We start from the raw sequence: 21,691 nt of genomic DNA, 5'->3' as shown, positions 1-21,691 counted from the left end.
AGACGTTGACATCTAGGCACATTCCAAGTCAAACTTATTTTTTCAAACTTCCCATGATAGTTAATCTGGGGAGATAGGAAAAAATCAGGTGGGCAAGGATTACTAATAATAAAGCACAATCCCCTGTAGAAAATTTGCGACAAACACTTTTTGACAAGCATTTATGGCAATTAGTCGTGAGAATCAAAAACCAATCAATAAATAAAGCACATTCCAACATTTTATCGTGCCTCACCTTTTTTTTCTCAGCCACTGCTTTGAAACGCCAAAAAACATCATCAAGTTCCTTACCATTTAATTCATAACCAAGCTGAAAAAAAGGTCACAAGAATAACGGCATAAAAATCCAGGCCCGTTAAAAATCATTCTACTAAACACAACATGTAAATTACAAATACCTCCAAAAGTCGAGACCTTAGAGCATGTCATCCACTGTTTGAAAGAAATTTGGCATTACTATGTACAAAAGGAACATGCTGTCAAACAACAACATAACAATACACAATCAACAATCACTAAAACAAAAAAGCAAGGAAAAAAATCAAAATGAGATGGCAACAAGCCTCCATTGCAAGATACTTCATAGTTCATACCCATGTCTTGGTATGAACATTCACAAACTTCATACCAAAATGTCACCATATCACTTATCTGAAACAAAATGTCAATTTGGAATAATAAAAAGATTGGCATAAAACATATGAAAGTCAATGAAGCAAGTGAAATGATGAAAACATACTACAGCATGCATTTGATTCAAGCCTCCATTGCAAGATACTTTAAGATAACCATTGCTTTCAATAATTCCTGAAAGTGAAACATGTCAATCGCAATTATATTATTTGCCAAAGAAAGAGAGCTTAGCAAAAAAAAAAATAACTAATAAAAAAATTTGTGACAAAGTCACCACTTTACAATAATACATGTGGCTCCATTGCAGCCACCACTTTACACAGACGATGGGGGGAACACCGAGGCACCATGTCAGCATGTTTATGTGTATCAGCCATCTACATACACTCAGAATTTATGAAAGGAATTACCACGAACCCAATATATTTGTAGAAACATTCTTAAATTGTGATAAGAAAAGTAATTACCATGAACCAAATAGATTTGCCAGCCCATGAGTGAGATAATCAACAAATAGAGGTTCAGAACCAAAGAGAGTCTTACATCTTATGTTCTCCCCACCTTCGGGGATGTCTTTAAATGAAAGTCAGATTTTTCATATTGCAAGTCAAGGAAAGGCATACAATTTGTATATCAACTATTAAAATGTCCAAAATCCAAATCTAAATATTAAAATGTTCAAAATCCAAATATCACACCAAGTCACCAACACATTCATACAATTTGTCCTAAATAAATCAATCTTTCCTTACAATAACACCCCAGTTCTATTAGAAACCATACATAATCAAAAAGGTAAAGCACAAAAAAAAATCAACCACTCTTCATCTTCCTCCATTCTACAATCAATAAGTCTAACAAAAAAAAAAAAACACTATTGTTATATATATATAAAGTCAAATATTTAAAAAATTATTCTATTGTAATAATTTATGGAAGAACAATTTACCTAAAAATACAAATGAAGAGGCATTTGTAATTCAATCAAGAAGCTCAGAATCATCTGTAATAACTGTAAAAATAAAATAAAATAAATTGTCATCAAATAGAAAATAGAAATTAAAGAACTTCACAAATAAAATAAAATCATATAAAAATTAAAAATTACCTGACTCAATTTCTTCAAGTTCTTCTAATCTCTCTTCAACATCAATTGGAACTGGTGTAGCACATAACCAATCTTGCCCACAAATTAAACATTCCACCAACTTCGGGGTTAGAGAACTACGAAATTGATCTAATACGCGACTCCCAGTGCTAAAAGCACTTTCGGAAACAACAGTGGAAATCATAATAGCTAACAAATCTCGTGTCACCATAGAAAGTATGCGATGCTTAGAAGAATTAATTTTCCACCAATCCAAAATATTAAAATTTATGTCTGGCTTCTCAACACTTTCTTCTAAGTATTTGTCTACTTCTGATTTGCAATCCACACTTTTTTCTTCTTCCAAGTGCTTCAGAAACTCAGATTGAAGTGACTTGACTTGAACATTACCTTCACCAGTTAGTTGATCAACTTCCATCGCATTTAAAGTTTGAGTAAAATCATTCATATAATTCTCTCTTGGTCAACACATTTATTAAATTGTTGAGCTCTTGACGGAGAACTCCTCACATATTTCACAGCCCTGCGAATTCTACTAATAGAATCACGCACATCACTAATCCCTTCTTTTACTATCAAATTCAAAATATGTGCACAACACCTCATATGCAAAAATTCACCTTCTAGAATGCAACCAACCTTTTTGTTCAACTTTTTTTTTCAGATAACCAATTGCAACGTTGTTAGAACTTGCGTTAGCAACCGTGATAGTACACACATTCTCTATACCACATTGAAGCAAACATAACTCAACTGCTTTACCAATTGCCTCACCTCTATGACTAGTAACTACACAAAAATTAAGTATCATTTTATATAATTTTCAATTTTTATCAATGAAATGTGCAGTGAGACACATGTATGAAATGTTTTGCAAAGAAGTCCACAAATCCGTAGTAAGAGAGACTCTTTGGACAGAAGTATTCAAAAAATTCTTCAACTTCTTCTTTTCATTTACATACAATTGTAAGCAATCTTTTGCTTTAGTGGTGCGAGACACTAAACGAAATTTAGGTTGCAATACGCTTAAAAAATATTGAAAACGTTCACGCTCCACAAACTTAAAAGGCAACTCATCAATGATTATCATTCTTGTAAGGGCATCCCTACATAACTCTTGGTCAAATTTCCAAGAGGTAAGACTATTATCTCCTTCGTGTCCTACTGTTTGGAATGATAGGACTTTTTGCCTCTTGTCATCACAATAAGGATACTTGGGACATTTGGTTAAATGTTTCCTTAACGTACTAGTCCCATTAACACTCGAATATCCATAATCTGAACTAAAATAATTACATTTGACTCTTTCTGACTTCCTCCCATTATCATTTTTAATTTTAGTGAAATGATCCCAAACATCAGATTTTGGGTTATTAAGCTTCTTGCGAGTTGAGTTTACCTTAGGTTTTGAGGCAATAGTACCGGTTGTAGCAGAAGGAACAGAAGGAGTAGAATCAATAATTGGTTCAATATTGGCATTGTTAGTGTCTTTGTCTCCCATATTTGATATCTAACAAAAATAAAAATATATCAATTAAATCCAAATATATATAAAAATAATTAAAATAATTAAGTAAAAAAAACATTCAACATGAATTAATGCTCCAAGTAAATGCTCTCAAGATAGAATTTTGAGCGTATCTTTTAGTAAATCGACCAAAAATAAATAAATAAATAAGTTGCATTTATTTTTTTCTTTGCAAATTGAGCCTTCTAATTATAAAAATATGAAATCGAAATAGATCATAATCAACTTCAAATCCCTAATATTTTGTTGGATTTTTTAAAGTTAATTTAGAGCATCGAAAGGGTAAAATACTCGACCCATTAAACAAGTTAACCTCCATTACTCTAATACACTGGCACATAAATTGAATCTATATATGTTCTTTAATGCATCACCTTCCAATTTTATATGTTCTTAATAAAGAGGATTGAGTTCTATTTATTGTAGGTTGTCATTGCAAATTCAATTTATGTCAAGAAATATAGTTAAAAAAAACCAATTTAAAGGAAAACTTTAATTAATCTCTGATGTTTTAAAACATCTTATACCACAAAATTTGTATTTGTTCTCCAGGTTCAGATAATCATAATTCTAAAGCTGATGCAAAATGAAACCAAAATGAAATGCTTTAAAATTTACTCAAATAACCAAAATAAAATCAGCATTTTGGATTTTTAAAATTTACTCAAATAATCAAAATGAAATCCTGAAATTTCAAAACACTGGAATTTTGTACAGGTCTTAGTATAAATTCATTAAAATTTCCAAAATTGCTCAAATAACCAAAACAAAATATCAAAAGTTTCAAACTTGTACCGATGCACAACTATCTGAGATGCCTTAAAACCAAACTATTAATTTCTTGGAATAACAATTAGAAAAGCGATTCATTGGATAATAATTATAAATATATATATGGTTTGATTTATTTCTTGGAATAACAATCCAAGATCTGTGATTCTTTAAAACCAAAATCAAATCCAAAATCTATTATCATGAGAACATTCAGTGTATCAATGTGGACCAAAAGTAATGGAGAGAGAGAGTCGTACCTCAGGACGAGAGAGAGAGAGTGATCCACCGTCGTCCGCTGGAGTTGAGATGCAGCCCACAACAGTGTCGCACTGTCGCACACAATGCCAAGAAAGAGAGAGGCAGAGAGAGACAGGGGGAGGGAGGGATAAACGACAGCCAACCACCGGAGTTAAGCCTGCAGCCGCACTTACGCTGCAACTGGAAGAGACGAGCGAGAGGGAAGCAGCCAAACAGGGAAGAGGGAAAAGTCGAAACTCGAAATACCCGAGAGCGAAAGTTAGGTTTCTATAAAACCTTAAAAAATAAAAATCAATTATATAATATATATTTAATATTTTATTATAAATATATATTTATTCGATTTTTGGTTTGGTTTGATTTTTTATACTGTCTGAACCGAGAACCGAACCGAATTCATCAGTTCTTCATTTTTAGACCCGAATCCGAACCGATCTAAATCTAAACCGAACCAAACCAATCCAAATTCTATAGTTTGGTTCAATTCTCGATTTGAACCGAATTCACTTGCACCCCTACTAAAAACCTAAACCATCATCTTCAAATTTGTGTTACGCCATTACAAATTGTATCCAAAAATCAATTGTCTTTTACTTGCCATAAATCCTATCATCAGCTCATTCTTGAGATTTGAAGGTTGAAGGAGATAAAATTTTAAGATTGACAATTAGGATAAATAGTTTGAGGGAAAAAAAATAAAGATAAGACACTATGTGAAAAAAACCCATATTTGATGGTCTTAGCCTGTCAAATTTTGAAAATTTTGATGGACCCTCCCATCAAATATTCTCTTGTAGAATTTTTTTTTTTTTGACGACCCTGAACTATCAAATTATTGGAGAATGGGCTTAAAAAAACACAAAAAAACACAAAAAAAAAAAATCCATAGGGTATGGCTGTCAAATTTGGAGATTTAACAAACAATAGCACGGTCCTCTAATTCACCAATCACAATAAACATAATAAAAAACAAAAAAAAAATTTATAAAACAAGCTCCAAATTAAATTAAACAACTCAAAATTCATATTATACATTGAAATTTCATTACTAAACAAACTCTAATAGAAATAATTAGACACTAACAAATGAAATTGAGTCACATAATTGCTTAAAAATAAATCACAATTAGAAGCAAATGGTCGTAAGCTCTCTCCGCTTTATCTTGTCCTCTTAAACGCACTCCTCTATGTTCCAGATTTCTTTTACGTACTAGACGATTGTCCGGTCATTGTTGAATTTACCACTACCAACTGTGCTCAAAATTGATGAAAATATTTCATAACAAATCAGAAAACCAAGTGAGTACATTTGTTGCTTGTTAGGGTATGCACGTACACAAATATACTTTGTCAAATTTCCAAGATATCAAATGAAGGAAAATACAAATTTTGACAATGATGGTAAAGGTGCAGAAGATGACTAAGACCAACTATAAATTGGTTACAAATCAAGTTGCTCCCATGAAGCCAAATAATAAAAATTGTGATGTTTGAAGACCCAATATGAATAAAACTTATAAAAAAGAAAATATGAAAAATTTGTACCTTCAAATAATTATTGACCTCAGGATCACTGTTGACAACAACACCAACATCATTCACCAACTTGACTATCTTTTTAGCGTTTGTATATGTTGCAAATGCTTTTCCTCCAATCATGATGGTGCGTCGAATAGTCTTTGCACGTTCCATTGAGCTCATTTCCTAAGAAAGATCAGTAGCAAGAGTAGCATTGTGTTTATAGCCAACCAAAAGCACGTTAAATGGAAAATTTATCTTCTAAAACCAAGAGTAGAAATATAATTTAACAAATGCAAATACAAAACCTTCATTAAATGGTCCAAGGAAAAACACTCCATTGATTAGATGACTTTGATCATATAATCAGAGTGAACTTTTTATCAATAAAATATCTTAGATAAGACTCATTAAATGATAAACTCCTACCTTTTGAATGTGTTTTACATATTGTGAATTTTCATTTATAAATGATAACTTTCTTCTAAACTCCAGAATATTTAGATAAAAACAAAGCAATTTTTTGGAATTAAATTGTTGGGAAGTCTTTCATACCTTTAACTTCTTATACATATAAATTGCACCCAGAATATTCAGCAACTATCTCTTATATTCGTGGATGCAATATGTACTATGTCAAACGACGTTTGTTAGCCATTTTGCCAATGCCCACTCAGTTTGCAGCCACCAACTTCCTCTAACCTTGATTTCCCACATTTCTCCAAATAAATGGTACCTATGTCGGTAACAAAAGAAATTAACCAACCCCATGATGGTTGCAAGATAGAATTTAAAAGTGAAAATATAAGTTACCACATGATGGCCTATTATGCAAAGTACATATATAAGTGGAAAATACAAAAACGACATACATCAGATTTTCCTCTACCAGGTCAAAATTTGGCCAACTAGATCACCTTGGGATAACCATTGAATGGTGCATCTAAGCTGTGTCAATGGTTACAAACAGTACCTTGCTTAAATATGTTACAAACAATACCTTGCAAAATAAAAATATTTTTCTAGTCTGATTAAAGATTGAAAATGAGACTGTTTCGGTGCCCAGTTAAGATCATAAAAAAGTAATCGCTAAAAGAAATTAGTCAAGAAAAAGCCGTCCGCTTTACACTAACAAAGTTCCTCTTGAAACATAAGTTTGTCTGCGGATCGTTTCATCATAGTTTAGTGTAAGCCAGCAAGATATTACCTTCTTGGGAAAGAAAGGGAGTTGCATCGAACGGTTGTAAATTCCTCAATGGCCAGAAAAACCACCCGAAGATCAATAAAGGTTGAAAGTCTCACTAATAGATCACAAAAAAGGTAATAATGCCTTTATAAATGAGTTAATAAACAAGAAAACAGTGTCAAATTCGTAACTCATGTTAAAGCAGAACAACATTGGTCACTTGAAGTTGTTGGGACACAAGTTTGAAGAAAGCTATATAGCGTTATACCTTGCATGAAAAGTGTCCATGCAGCTATCATAGCTAAGCTCGGCATCGTAACAAGTCAACATAAATCAAATATGTCCATGCTGAAGTAGAAGATTAGAACAAAGTTTTTAGTAACTTTCTAACAAAACAAGGCATCAACAATTGAGTGGCACACATCAAACATCGAAGCTTATATAATAAAAAAGAGTTCCAAGACATTTAGAGCTCAAAGAAATATTTATCTTTGACTGCAACAATATATTTGTCAAAAGAGCTAGAAATGAAATAAATCAACAAAAAGGGTAAAATTGAAATAGAAAGCAAAAAAATAATAGCTGAAATTACAGTTGTTTCTAACAAAAAAGGCATTAACATTTGTTGCCATGGAAACTTATAGAGAATCAGGATCAAGTATGGTGTCCCATTCATATAGAATAGGAATGGTGTCTACAAGGTGCATTTTTGTATGGAGTTTAAAATACATGGGCCTCCTAACAAAGACATTTTTTACATGACATGCAGACCAATGTGTTTATTTTAATCTCCAAACAAAATGTGCCACATAGACACTGTACATTGTTAATTGAACGGGACACTGCTCTGGATCACGACTCAAGCGAGACATTTAGAACTCAAAGACAGATTTTTCAACTGTAATTTCAGATCTATTTATATAAAGAGAAGGAAAAAAAAGGTGGGGCTTGAATCCTACCACTATAAAAATATGGAAGTTATGAAAAAAAATGAAATGGTTAAATTTTCAGTCTTTGCATGCTCTCCTAATTAAATAACACCAACCTGGCAGTGGTACGGCTGACAGTTAGAGTTTTATCACCCATTTTCAGACCTTTAAGAGCGGCACAAGCAATGTTAGTAACTACTGGATCCTGAAAATTGTGTACATAAATGGATCAAAAATCACAGAACCAATTTTTTTTAGAGGGTGCCAACTTAGCTAAGTTGGTAAGGCGTGTGGAGTGTTCTTCCCACGACCTAGGTTCAAACCTTGTTGAACCCACCTTCACCATTGACCACTAAACCCCCTTGCTTGACTAGTGAAAAAAATAAATAAATAAAAAGGATGCTAAAGGGTTAGAAATAGATCAAAGGGAATGGAAAACTCATCAATCATTATTTTAATAAAGCAGGTCAAGTAGAAAGTATGTAGCCAGAAGAGGGAATAAAAGGAAATTAAACAAAAAGGAGTGATATATGTATTAATATATTACTTTATGTGATTATTGTTCTAAATAAAATTCTAGAAGCACCATAGCTGTATCAGTAATGAATTCTACTGATACCTATTATTTTAATCATATACAGGTATCTGCGTATCATAAATTAGGTGAGACTAGGGATCTTGCCTGGCGAATGCCTTCATCAAAATTATTCAATTAATATTGTGAAACAACACTCATTCCATCCTTAATCAGTCCTGACACAGTCTGTCTTCTAAATCTGCAATGTTGTGTAACCAAAATTAATTTGCAAAAAAGGATAAATTTGTATTAACTTTTATATTGCATTATGCAAGTACTTTGCAAAAGAACTCATCATCAGTAGTTTTAAGCACAGATTTCTATCTAAAACATAAGAAAACCATTTCAAATCCGTTTTTTCTGTTAAACAATCAACAATAAATTCTTAAAAAATTATCATGATTCCAGAGTTTAGTTTCTTGCAGGATATTGAGCAACTTAAGATATGTCTGCAATAGATGACAATTACACACAAGCTCTAATATGTTTTACATATAAAGGGATACCATATAAAAGGATACCATATACTTGATTATTGATCTTCATATTTGAATTTGCTATCCCCAAAAAGCAAGATGACAGGAAGCTTTGAACAATACTTGTTGCTCACATTCACATAAGGTGTAGAGGCAGATGTAATTCAAAAGAGTAATGATTTTCTGACTTCCACTCGTGGCATACTCAAAATACTCTCCTGATGTGCATGTGCTAGAACCCATAGATCTTTCTTCCTCAAAATACACAACCGAACATATTTATGGTGATGTGTATCCCGAGGCATAAAATCTATGGTTCTAGCACATGCCACATCATGAGAGTATTTTTTAGTATGCCACGTGGGGGAGTCATATTATCATGACAATTCAAAATGTCCAATGTACTATATAAGAAATTAAGTTCCATTCAAAATACTCGAAATAATAATAATAATAATAATAATAATAAACAAACAGACAAAAACAACTAGATAGAAAAGTAAAACCTGGGTAGTGGCAAGCATGTTCCCCTTTGGATAAGAATCTAGGCTAATATGAAGGTGGCAGATAATCAAGCATTTGTGTGTGCACGCATGCGTGACATGGTATTGATTTGAAATAAAAAAAAGTACTCTCCCCTTAGGGCATCATGAAAATTTTGATTTTCTTATATGCCTTCACAAGTCACTTTGTCTTTGAAGATCCTAGATTGCCTTTCCACTGGCTTCAAATGGCAGGGAATGACCTTCTCTCTATAAAATGCTACCTCTAGAATACAACTCACTGCCTACCAAATGTATCAATTTAAATTGCCACTTTGAACAAATCATAAGTTGACTAATAAATTTTCAATTATAATTTATTTACAACAGCTATCTCCTTTAAGTGTATGCCTAACTTCTCTAAGAGAGCTTATATTAGCACACCAACTTTTACTTATAACACACCAAGTAAAAGTTTATTGGTGTGTTAAAGTAAAAGTTGGTGTACCAATAGAATCTCGCTTTAGGGTAAGAGATGATATATGAAAGGAGTCAACATAACAATAGAACTCTGAAGAGATGTTTTGGAGTCCAAGGGTTTTAGAATAAATAGAATCAAAGACAAAGTATATTGAGTGAAGCTTTATAGACTAAACTTCAATTTACTAAAGGGGCGACAGATGGACCCTTTACACTTAAGAATGACAATATAAGAACTTCATTCTATGGGCAAACAAAGCATAAACCTTTTTTACGGAATTATATGTGGTAAGTAGAAGAAAAATTATCTTAAATTTTCAGATTTCAGCCCGAGACATTCATAGAACAGTACCAGTCATGAACCAATGATTCAATACAGCTTCTGCAATTGGCCGTTTACGGAAGTCAGGATTCAGCATTGCCTGGTCCAAGAGAACAATTAACGTTAAAGAACTAAACCATAATAAACTGTTTCAACATTGTAGGGCATTGAACTGTATGGTCAAGTAGATGGGTAGTTGAGTTGTCCTATAAATAGGTAACGAGTTTTAAAACCATGTCTGATAAGGAGTCATGAGCTCCAGAGTAAAAATAACCCCCGACCAACAATGAGGGTACATTTAGACATGTCCTAAAACATACATATATCATAATTTAGATTCTGAGAACCAGAAGAATAGAAATTGCAAGAACGAGATATAACAGATACACCCCCAAATACGAGAGCAGCCTCCGAGCTGATTAATTTAAGCTTCCACAAGATAAAAATGGGGAAAATAAGAATAAGGTTATTTAAATATAACAAAGACATACAAGCACCAGTACCAGAATAATGGTTTCCATACTTAAATCTGTAAAATATAGCAACACATAGTCAAAAAACAGAAAGCTTTATTTCAAAAAGAAACTCATTCCTAATTCTATGGCCAGCACAAAGTAACCACCTCATGAAGGTGGTTGAGATGACTCTTGTGCAAGAATAATATCGGGAAAGATGTAGAAGGAGTGGTCCAGCAACCAGATCGTATAGTTTCAAACCCATCCAATAGTACACTACCCCAATCTTTGTTTTTCCCTTAATTCCCTTACTGCAATCTATTGTGCAAACTCTAATCAGTTGGTTTTAATGACCATCATAACTCTTCTACTTTTACCAAAAAGCAAATCCCTACTTTCACAAAACAACAAGCAAGCTAAAATATAAGAAGTAGACAGAGGTCTTTTTTCTATTAATCATATCCAAGCTGAATTTTTTTTATTTACTTTGATCATGAGCAAATGTCTGGATTGTGGACAATCCATCCTAAAGTCAATATGAAAATTTGAAATGCTAATCAACATTTGAAACACACATTGAAAGATTCGATAGTTCAAAAAGCAATAAAATAGAAACTGAAATCATGAAATGATGTACATATCTAGGGATGCCAAATTTAATCTAGTAGTTCTAACTCAACCATAATGGTGAAATGTCTGTTGTTTTAAATTTCCCTATCACTTGCTATGCAATTCTTTATTCTAGTTGTTCTCCAGATCCTACTTCAACTCCCTTTGGTTTAGGTTGAACTAGCTCGTTATCATGTAAATGACATTCGCACATAAGAACAATTAACGACATTTTCCATCGAAGCAAACATAGTTTTAATAATAAAAAATACGCCGTTTTGAATATAGCTTCTTACCTCATCCTTGGGAATATTCTTCTTCTCATAACCCCATCTCCTTGTCAATTTCAGGGCTGTTTATACACCTTCAACGCCAATATTCATTGGTAGCACCATCTCATAACCAAACATGCTTTTCAGACTCTCCGCAAATACATGGAACTTATCATTATAGATTGTTCTAGAGATAAAGAGTGAGTTTCTCTGCTTGTTCAACAAGAGCCTTCGCGACTTTCGGATGGCAATGTCCCTACAACATGTAAGTCATAGAATATAAATTAATTTCTAGTTATAATGTCAAGTAATTGGTCCCAACTCCCAGCCCACCATTGATTCATGCAATAAGTTTAGCTAGAATAATGTTAAGTGTATATATATGCCTAATCCAAACCTAGCCGTAAAACACGCATTTCTATTGTCTTTCCTTGTTTGACTTCAAAATGATCTAGATTGTTATGGGTCACGCGGAATGTTACGTTCATCCCAAATTGGACAAGAACTTGTAGCTTTCTTGTTTCGCCATCGAAATACTTAAATACGTGTATTATAACTTCGGTTAATCTCCTAACCCTATTGGGATAAATGGGTTTTGGTTCCATGCTTACTCATTTGAACCTTATTATATTTTGGGAATAAACAGTTTTCTGCATTGCAAATTGGTTCCAATGGTTGGGTTAGAGTTGATCCAACTCATGCCAGACCCAATATGGGCTAGTTTTGATTTGGGTTTGGAAACAAAGAAATAAAGACGAGCAAAATGCAAATATATCTAAAGGTGCCAACTTAGTAAGTTGGTGTTATGTGAGTAGTGACACCAAATAAATGGGCTATTATGATTTCGAGCAAGCCTTCCTAAAACTGAATTCTAGTAATAATGGGAGTATAAATGCTAATTTTTTCTACCTTGGTTTGAATTCCTTGGATGAACATTTGGTCACTAAAGAAAATTTGCTCATTACCTTAATCACACCACGGAAAAAGAGCATCTGAGCTACTTCTTTAATAAATGGAAGCAGTCCCACATGGTGCACTCCGACAACCTACAACAAATATATCGAGATCAAATTCCTTGCTTCCATTCAAGTTCTGCTTTATCAATGTCACAATGACAGCAACGTTGTTTTACAGCTGCAACAATAGATTGTTTCAATGGTGACAAACTGAACTTAAGAAAATACCCGACTAAGATTAAAAGGTGGACAACAAAATGTACCTCGTATGCATTTTGAAGTTTCTTCAAGGCTTCTACAGTCTTACTAGTAGATCATTAGGTCTGACAGATGAAAGAGTGACAATACTCAATTAGTAGATTATTAGCTAGATGGAGTGTCATTCAGAAAAATAGATGCACCATCTCCCCATCCAAATTGAAAGAGAATAATCTTGCATGATTCTATTGTAAATAAATGGACTTAACCAAATGTAACTTCAACATTGAAAACATTTCAGTATCACAGGTACATGCCAAGCAGATAATTTCAACTCCATGACACATGTAAAAATGGTCAGATATAATTGAAGTCTTTTAGAAAAAATTTGGGGTCTGCCATGTTGTTCAATATCATGTAAATTTTAATTCAATGATAGAAAAGAAATGAAACAAGATAACATGCAAACCTTGGTTTATAATAGATGGTGAACATGGTTCCGGAAGAGATGACATTTTCCCATTTTCACTTTTAAAAACCATAAACAACACCATATCAGACATGAATTGGAATTTGGTGCCACAAGATGTGTAGGGTGTGGAGTAGATAACAAACCTGAGAAAAATAAATGCATCCCCTGCATTAAGCTTTTTGGAGCTAACAAAGACACTCCAACACGAAGATCCCCATTTTCAATTACTCACTCTAAATCATCCACAATCAAAGATCAAAACTACAATCTATTAACACCAAAACAAAAATAGTTGCAAGGGAGTCTAAAATGTATATAGAGGAAATTACATGTATAATAAAAGAAAAATAAACATAGATGTTTTGCCAAACAAAAAGAAAGAAATTTATGGTGGGAATCAAAATACTGGTACAAAGCACAATGACATCTCCTCAATGAGGCTAAAAATCATTATTTAGAACCTATGCTGGATGGTTATGCTACAGCCATGTAATAAATAACTTAAACGCCAATTATCCAAGGAATCACAGGGACGACTCAGATTTTCTTTCTCTTTTGTTCATTTTCTTTTCTTGATATGCAAAACATAAACCATATGTTGAGAGTTATACCCTTCTAAATATAGAGTTTTTATATGAAAACTTACAATAAATGTTAGATCATATAAAGGCCTACATATTCTGTTATATAACTGTATTACCATTAAAAGGAAATAAAAGTTATCATGTATCCATAATCCAAAAAATCATGAGCAGTTGTTCTAAACCCCCTAAAATCCATAAATTCATGATAATCGCCATCAACAACTCAAAAATCACTGAAACATAACTGAAAAATCATCAATATTAACAACTAGAAACAAAATAAAAGCACCAAACCCCTCCAAAAATTCAAAAATCTAAAAGAAAAATCTAAAAGAAAAATCTAAAAGAAAAATCTGAAACAATGATAACTTTATCATTAGGTGTAGAGATCGACTATAGAACCAGATCGTTGGAAGAGTAAATCAAATCAAAAACATAAAAATAAAATGCAAGAGATGCAAATCAGAGAGAAGAGGGAAGGAGAGTTCATACCGATTAGCCCTAGCTAGAGCTTCCAGAGCTAAAAATCCAATATGAAGGAGAGTTCGTATCGATTTCTAGATTCTTACAAGGGAAGATGCATACTTGGTGATTGAGTCTATGTGTGAGGTGCAAAAACCCTAGAGATTGAGAGATAGCATACCAGAGAGCCGAATGAGAGATCGAGTTGAATGAGAGAAGGTAAATCGTGAGTGTGAGGCGTAAGAACCTTAGAGCGATGTCGATCGAGAGAGAGAGACTGTGAGAGAGACACAGAGAGACACTGAGAGAGAGACACAGAAGGAGAGAGAGATGACATCGAGTTAGTGAGAGTGAAAATATCTTCACTAACTGTTACGTGAAAATCCCCTATCTTTTACTTCCTAAAAATATCTTCTCTCACTGTTACTACTTTCACATCACCATATCTGTTGCCTCCCAATATTCTTTCAACAGAGCTGGGCACAAAAATATCCCTTCTTCACTCTTGCCATGTCAGTCGCATACTGGTCAACTAGGTCTTTTCAAGTAAAAATATCACGGCTTCTTTTTATTTATCAAATTGCCTTTGAGCACTGAACCGCCTCGATCAAGAATTAATGATTAGCTGCACTAACTCTAATGTTGATCCAAAAAGAATAAAATAGGGAGGTGTCGCAAATATAAAATTACCGTCCACTTTCTTGCCTTGTTAATTTGACTTGAACCTACCCCTCACAGCTATAAATTGAAGACCACCAACCAACACAAATGCATAATTCTCAGTTTTTATTTCTTCTTAGCCATTTAGTGGGATGAAGATGAAGCTCTCTTTCTTAATACTGTTGTTTGCAGTGGTGTCGCTTCTTAGCCAAGCCCATGTGTCAATGGCGGTTACTTGCAATGCCATCGGATTGGCCCCTTGCTACAACGCGGTCGCATCGGGGACACCCCCATCTGCTAAGTGTTGCACTAAATTAAGGGAGCAGAAGCCATGCCTCTGCAAGTATCTGAAGGACCCCAATCTGTCGAGCTATGCCAATAGTCCTAATGCTAGGAAAGTAGCCAGCAGATGTGGCGTGCCCTTCCCCAGTTGCTAGTCCTACCACCATATATAATTTTAAGTTTTAGCTATATGCGTATGTATTAATGAGTGTATTGTAGGGCTTTTATATGCGTATGTATTAATGAGTGTATGGTAGGGCTTTTAAAAATCGTACCGAACCAGTGGTCAAACTGGGTTCAACCAGATTTTTACTAAGATCTGTTTGACTAATATATGTATGTGTTCATGAATATATATATATATATGAAGGTAATCCAACCAAACTGAACCAGGTTCCAACTATGGTGATCAATTTGGCATATTCTGGGTCCGATCATCTGTTCGATTTTTAAGTGCTGGTGTGTTGTAAGCTCTCTTTCTTTGAATACTAGTAGTAAAGGACTTAAGGTTGGAATCGTGTGTGTTGTAAGCTCTCTTTCTTTGAATACTAGTAGTAAAGGACTAAAGGTTGGAGTCGTATCTTCTGAGAGTAATAAAATGTCTTTAAAGAATAATAGGAACTTTTTATCTAAGGATTTCTGGTCAAACTATGTAATTATGCATTTTTTAACGGGTGGCATACTGCAAATGACAAGTCTTGAAAATAGTTGATGCCACTCCAACGTGTAAAGATTCTCTGCTGACACAATTTCTTAGAGATCAGTATTAGTTTTCAAGAATTAGTTTAATCATTTCCAGGGATTCAATTTTCTTTGGAATCCCTAACATCTCAACCATTTGGTTGATGGACAGCCGACACCATGGTTGAGGTTAGCATCTTCCATTTCTCATTTTGCATCGACATAGTTGGAGCTGAAATGGATAACCTCAACTTCTAAATGTCCACACGAATAAAATAATAAAAATGAATTTTTTGATAAGAATAGAGATGTCAATTGATCGCCACGAAAAAATATCTTGTTATGTTCCTAAATTTTAGAGATCACAAAAAAATTATAAACATGATAAAAGAAAATAGATAATGATCTCATATTGGAGGGAGATCGAACCTCGTACATCAATTCAAGATGGTCAGTCTCCAAATCCAATCAAAGACTTTTCAATATTTTCTCCTTATTTCGTAGTACTTCTCAAATTTGATAATAAATACAAACAAAATAGAATCTCAACAAACCCACGAATTCCATCCGTGGTTCAACTTTCCAGCACCCTACAATAAAGGAAACAACTATTGTAAAATTCATAGTTTTTATTACTATGTTTTGTTTGAGGCAAGACTTGAATACATGACCTCTTGGGTTCTTTACTTGTGTAGAGATCTCCTTTTTTAGTGAAACACAAAGTTAAAGAGCTTTTTTTCAATTGTGTGCAAATTGAAAGTCAAAGATTTTCTTTACATTCTATTTGTGAGACTTGTAAAAACAATACTTCTAAACTTGAGTCCCACAGTGAATAATTACAAAAGTACTCTTCACCTAGTAAAGGATCCCACTCTCTCTTGTTTGGATGTAAGTGAGAAAGAGAGTGGGTCTGATGCGCACATGAGGGCCCAAGGCATTGTGGGACTGCAATCCATTGTGTTTGGGGTCAAACAGTCAAAAAACATTAGTACATGCACATGTGCATGTCGCTAGCGCGATAACAAAAACACACACAGACACGCGTGGCAGCCCAATTTTGGATTTTGGGTTTACTCAATGTTTCATTAATTTTTTAAAACTTTCTTAAAATTCAAATTTGAGATGTAGGATTTAAGAGAAGTTGCTATCATGCTAGGGATGAAAATAACAAAGAAAGAAAAACGATTTGTATTGTTACAAAACCACTATATAGAAAAAGCCTTAAAGAAGTTTGGGCAATTTGAGAATGTACTTGTTTTGACTCATTTACATTCGAACATGAAGTCAAAGAAAAATAGAGGTGATAGTGTGTCACAAAAAAAATATTCGGGATTATAAGAAACTTGATGTAGTTAAAAAACTATACTCATCCAGATATAGTTTTGTTGTGGGGTTATTAAGTAAATTCACTAGAAATCCTAGTAGACATAATTGGACAACCTTAGTGAAATCGCCACGACCCGTCTTCACTAAATAGTGGTAGGGGTCCGATTTATAAATGGGGGACTTTGAAAGATAGGAGTCGTCACCTAGTTTAGGTATAGGAACCATAAATAACTCCAAATGGATATTAGTCGATCCACAGATCAAAGAGATATGGGTAAGAGGTTAGATTACGGGTTTCGAAAGGTGCTAGGCACCGAACCCGCCCGATCAAGATGATCAGTCTCTACTACGATCCAAAATCATCATATGATCAACACACAAATACTATGGTCCAATCATTATCATCAACTTCTGTCGGATTTGCCAAATGAGTCATATGACTAAAATTGTCTCAATTATTACATGATTATTCTTTTAATTCTACAAAATATAAAAGGGTTTTAAAAAGCCCTACTTAGCTCCATGATCTGTAATCAATTAAGGAATACACATGCTCATATTTTTCATATTGTTCAAAATAGAAATTGCCAAATTGGAACTCAAAGAATTTTCAAATTGGGAATCCGAAGTTGCCCAAATTAATATTCAAAAATATATGCTAAATTCCCAAATTAGAGATTTTAAAAATGAAACTATCCCAAAATAGAAGTTTTCCAAAGATATCACAGTTTTGAGTTAGAAACTTCTAAATCCATGAACTTTCTAAATATGAAATTGCAAAATCATCTAAATTAGAAATTGCTAAAATGTGAAATTCCTAAAATAGAAATTTGTAAATATATTCCTTCTTCAAATAGAAAATTGTATAATTTCCCTATTAGAAAATTCCAAATACCAATTTTCAAAACAAAATTATGAATGGGAATTTCCGAATTAAAAATGTGGATTTACCAAGGATCACCAATTTGAAAATTTATGAAATAATAAGAAAAAGAGTTCACAATACCATGCTTACCAAATTGTAGATCAACAAGTACCAATGCATACAAAATATTGGAGATCAACAAACACCAATGCATACAAAATTTTTAAACTCAAATAATTCTCAAATCGACTCAAACGGACAAGTATCTATGACCATCAATTTTTTCAAAACAACTATCATGCAATGACATATCTCAATTTTTCAACAATGTTTATCATTCAACGCATGCATACTCGTCATGCTAAAAAAAATATCATTACAAGTTCATAAAAAATGCATAAAAAATAAAAATAAAATAAAGACTAATCCTACTAACATGCAAAGAATCTAATCCTGTCAATATGCAAAAAAAAAAAAAAAAACAGAAAAAATATATGTAAACAAAATATCCTCCTAATCCTACTAACATGCAAAGAATAAAAATAAAAACAAAACCTAAAAAAAAAAACAAAAAAAAAATAAAAATGAACAAAAAAGAAGTATTAAACCTAAACATTCTCCTCTTCCTATCAATATGAAAATAAATAAATAAATAAATATAAAGAAACCCATAACCCTATCAACATACAAAAATGATTAAAGCCTAAAAAAACATATATATATATATATATATGGGTCCCGTTCAGCACCCTAAGCTTTACCACACACTTTAACAAACGTGTTTTGTCCTACATGGGTTAGAAGTTTTGGAATGAGCTGATTTTTGGTGAGGATGATCTCAATAGTGAGGAGATCATCTTCACCAAAAATCAGCTCATTCCAAAACTTCTAACCCCATCAAAAATTGTTTACAAAAAATGGACGGTCCACGATTTTTCAACTTGTAAATATGGGGCTAAACATTTCGGAATGGGCTGATTTTTGGGGAGGATGATCGTCTAATCATAGAGATCATCCTCACCAAAAATCAGCCCATTCCAAAACTTCTAACCCATGTAGGAAAAAAAACATTTGTTAAAGTGTGTGGTAAAACTTAGGGTGCTGAACATTTCCCTATATATATATATATATATATATATATATGTATTGCCCTCATCAATATGCCAAGAAAAAATAATAAAAAAAATCATAGACAAGTATAAAAAAAAATATTTTCCTAACCCTATTGAGACACAAAACAAATAAAAACATAGAGAAATATTAAAAAAAGAAAACTCTTCTAATCCTACCAATATGCAAAAATAATGAATAAAAAAAACTCAAACTAAATATTCTCCTAACCCTAACGACATAGAAAAATAAATAAATAAATAAAATAACAAAATGCATAAAAAAAATCTACTAATCCTATTGATATAAAAAATAAAAGTACAAATTAAAAAATAAAACAAAATAAAACTTACCTATAGAGAGGTGATAGGATCTGATTCCTTCAAATACGACCTCCAAAGCTTGTGAGTATCCGTTAAGGAGGATGAAGGCAGTGAGATAGGCACTCTGGTATACGATGTAACGAGGCTGTAGCAGCAATGGACGTGATGACTGCGGAGGTGTGCCTTGCAGTGAAGGTACCGCTGTTGTTGGAGCGTTTTGAGGAGGAGAGGAAAGAAATAGAGGGCTGCAGTGATGTTGTGTGGTTTGAAAGTAAAAAAAATGTGCTGGAGAAAGGGCTGAGATAAAAGTGAGTGTGCTTGGACATTGTTGAAGATGAGGGCTGAGAAAGATGTCTGTTGAGTAGAGGACTTGAGAGAGAGAGAGAGGGATCTTGTTGAAGACGTGGAGAAGAGAGGAGGGCAACAATGGGGCGCTCATGTTCAGCCAAAACGTGGCTGTATTGGGGTGTTGTGCTATGCAGAGAAAGGAACGAAGATGTATGCAGGACATGGTTATGCTGTTGGGGAAGTTGTTGAAGATGAACTGAAGACAGAGAGAAGGCTGGAGAGGTGTAGAGGGCGTGATGAAGAGGGTTGGGAGTGTTGTTGCAATAGTGGAGATGATGAAGGTGAGTAGAAGGGATGAAGTGCAGTGGAAAGGATGGAGTTGTAGTGGAACCGTTGGAGAAGAGAATAAGGAAAGATGAACAAGGAGAGAGAGAGGTCTGTGAGCCAGCCCAAAGAGGAGAGACCGAAAAAGAATGAGACGTCCTTCTCTATATATAAAAAAAACATTCTAATTTTTTATTTCTCTTCCTTCCTTTTCTTATTCTTACACGTATTTTCCTCGTTTCTTTTTTTTTATGTATTTCTTTTTGGATGGTGGGGATTCCCCGCTACTCGTACCACGTTAGTGGTCTCTTGTTGTTGAGTTTTGGTTGGTTGATCGATTGGTTTTGTTTCGAGTTTTTGTTTGTTGATTTTTTAATTTTGAGTTTTATTATTTTGAATTTTTAGGTTTAGTTAAAAATTTTAATTTGATTTTAATCTTTTAATTTGATTTTTAATTGGCTATTTGATTCAGGTTTTATTTGGTTGATCGATTGAATTTGACATTTTTTTTATTGGTTGATTAATTAACTGAAAAAAATTTATTGGTTGATCGATTTTTAAATTTTTTTTTATTGTATTTAATTTTTTGATTACGTTTTAATTTTAATTTGATCTGTTGTTTGATTTTAATTTTAATTGTTGCTTGATTTTAATTTTAATTGTTTAATTTTGAATTTGATTTTAATTGTTTAATTTTGAATTAAGTTTTAAGTTTTACTTGTTTAATTTTTAATTTGATTTTAATTTTTATTAAATTTGATTTCGATTTTTATTACATTTTCCTAAGGATCGAGATCTCTAAGTTGAGTTTGGAGGTCGAGGGCCATTTCGGTCATTTTTATGACTTTTCCTAAATTTCTTTGTTTTCGTCAATTTGGTTCACGTTAGACTCGAAATCATGTTTTTGAGTGCGTTGGAGGTACTTTCAAGGTCTTTCGGAGTTCCGAAATTTATGAGAGGTATTTTCGTCATTATGTCAAATTTTCCAAATTTTTATGAATTTTAGCGTGAAGTTTCTTTTAGTCCCGACGTGATTATTTCTAAGTTTCAAAGTCATGTTTTCCTAGTAAGAGTTTCTAGATATTTGAGGGTACTAATGTATATGGGCTTACATTTTAGTGAAAAATAGAAGGGTACAATGATATGAGTTAAATCGTAGAATTTGATGAATTCAAGTCCACTAGTGGTTATATTGTCATACTAGGTCAAGGAGTTGTCCCCTGAAAATCATCCAAGCAAACATGCATGACTAAATCTACAATGGAATCAGAGTTCATTACTTTAAAATTAGTTGGAACTAAGACTAAATGGTTGAGCAACTTATTGATAGGTATTCCCTTAGGGGAAAAACAATTGCCATTAGTATTTATTCACTATAATGTCAAGCTACTACTACCAAGGGTAAAAACAATAAATATAATAGTAAGAGTAAACACATATGTCTTAGACATATTGTTGTTAGGTAATTATTGAAGGATGGAATGATTGCCATTGACTTTGTTAAGTCAAAAAGAAAATTACAAGATTTATTAAATAAATCACTAACTCGAGAG

General features: G+C 33.1%; 1 non-coding gene across 50 annotated transcripts; it reads right to left on the bottom strand.

The window, feature by feature from the left end:
- Window positions 1-1,273: 1,273 nt before the first annotated feature.
- LOC147410689 (uncharacterized) lies at window positions 1,274-14,897 on the bottom strand. 50 transcript variants are annotated; one of them, XR_015177417.1, is made up of 17 exons: window positions 14,527-14,887; window positions 14,310-14,437; window positions 13,377-13,466; window positions 13,231-13,289; window positions 12,827-12,886; window positions 12,573-12,741; window positions 11,632-11,863; window positions 10,302-10,371; window positions 8,617-8,710; window positions 7,274-8,139; window positions 7,027-7,120; window positions 6,522-6,555; window positions 5,847-6,005; window positions 4,301-4,537; window positions 1,742-3,251; window positions 1,583-1,645; window positions 1,274-1,487 (listed from the first exon to the last, which is right to left on the bottom strand). It is a non-coding gene; the product is annotated as an uncharacterized LOC147410689 (transcript). The 50 variants fall into 50 exon arrangements; XR_015177421.1 differs by having other exon boundaries at window positions 7,274-7,353; window positions 8,051-8,099; window positions 14,310-14,878; XR_015177463.1 differs by having other exon boundaries at window positions 1,742-2,530; window positions 3,141-3,251; window positions 14,310-14,876.
- Window positions 14,898-21,691: the final 6,794 nt, after the last annotated feature.

The sequence above is a fragment of the Akebia trifoliata genome, chromosome 1, assembly GCF_017979445.1.
Source record: "Akebia trifoliata isolate Shusen 1 chromosome 1, ASM1797944v1, whole genome shotgun sequence".
NCBI classification, from domain to species: Eukaryota; Viridiplantae; Streptophyta; class Magnoliopsida; order Ranunculales; family Lardizabalaceae; genus Akebia; species Akebia trifoliata.
The sequence above is the reverse complement of the archived record's forward strand: the minus strand, read 5'-3'. Positions and strand labels throughout refer to the sequence as shown.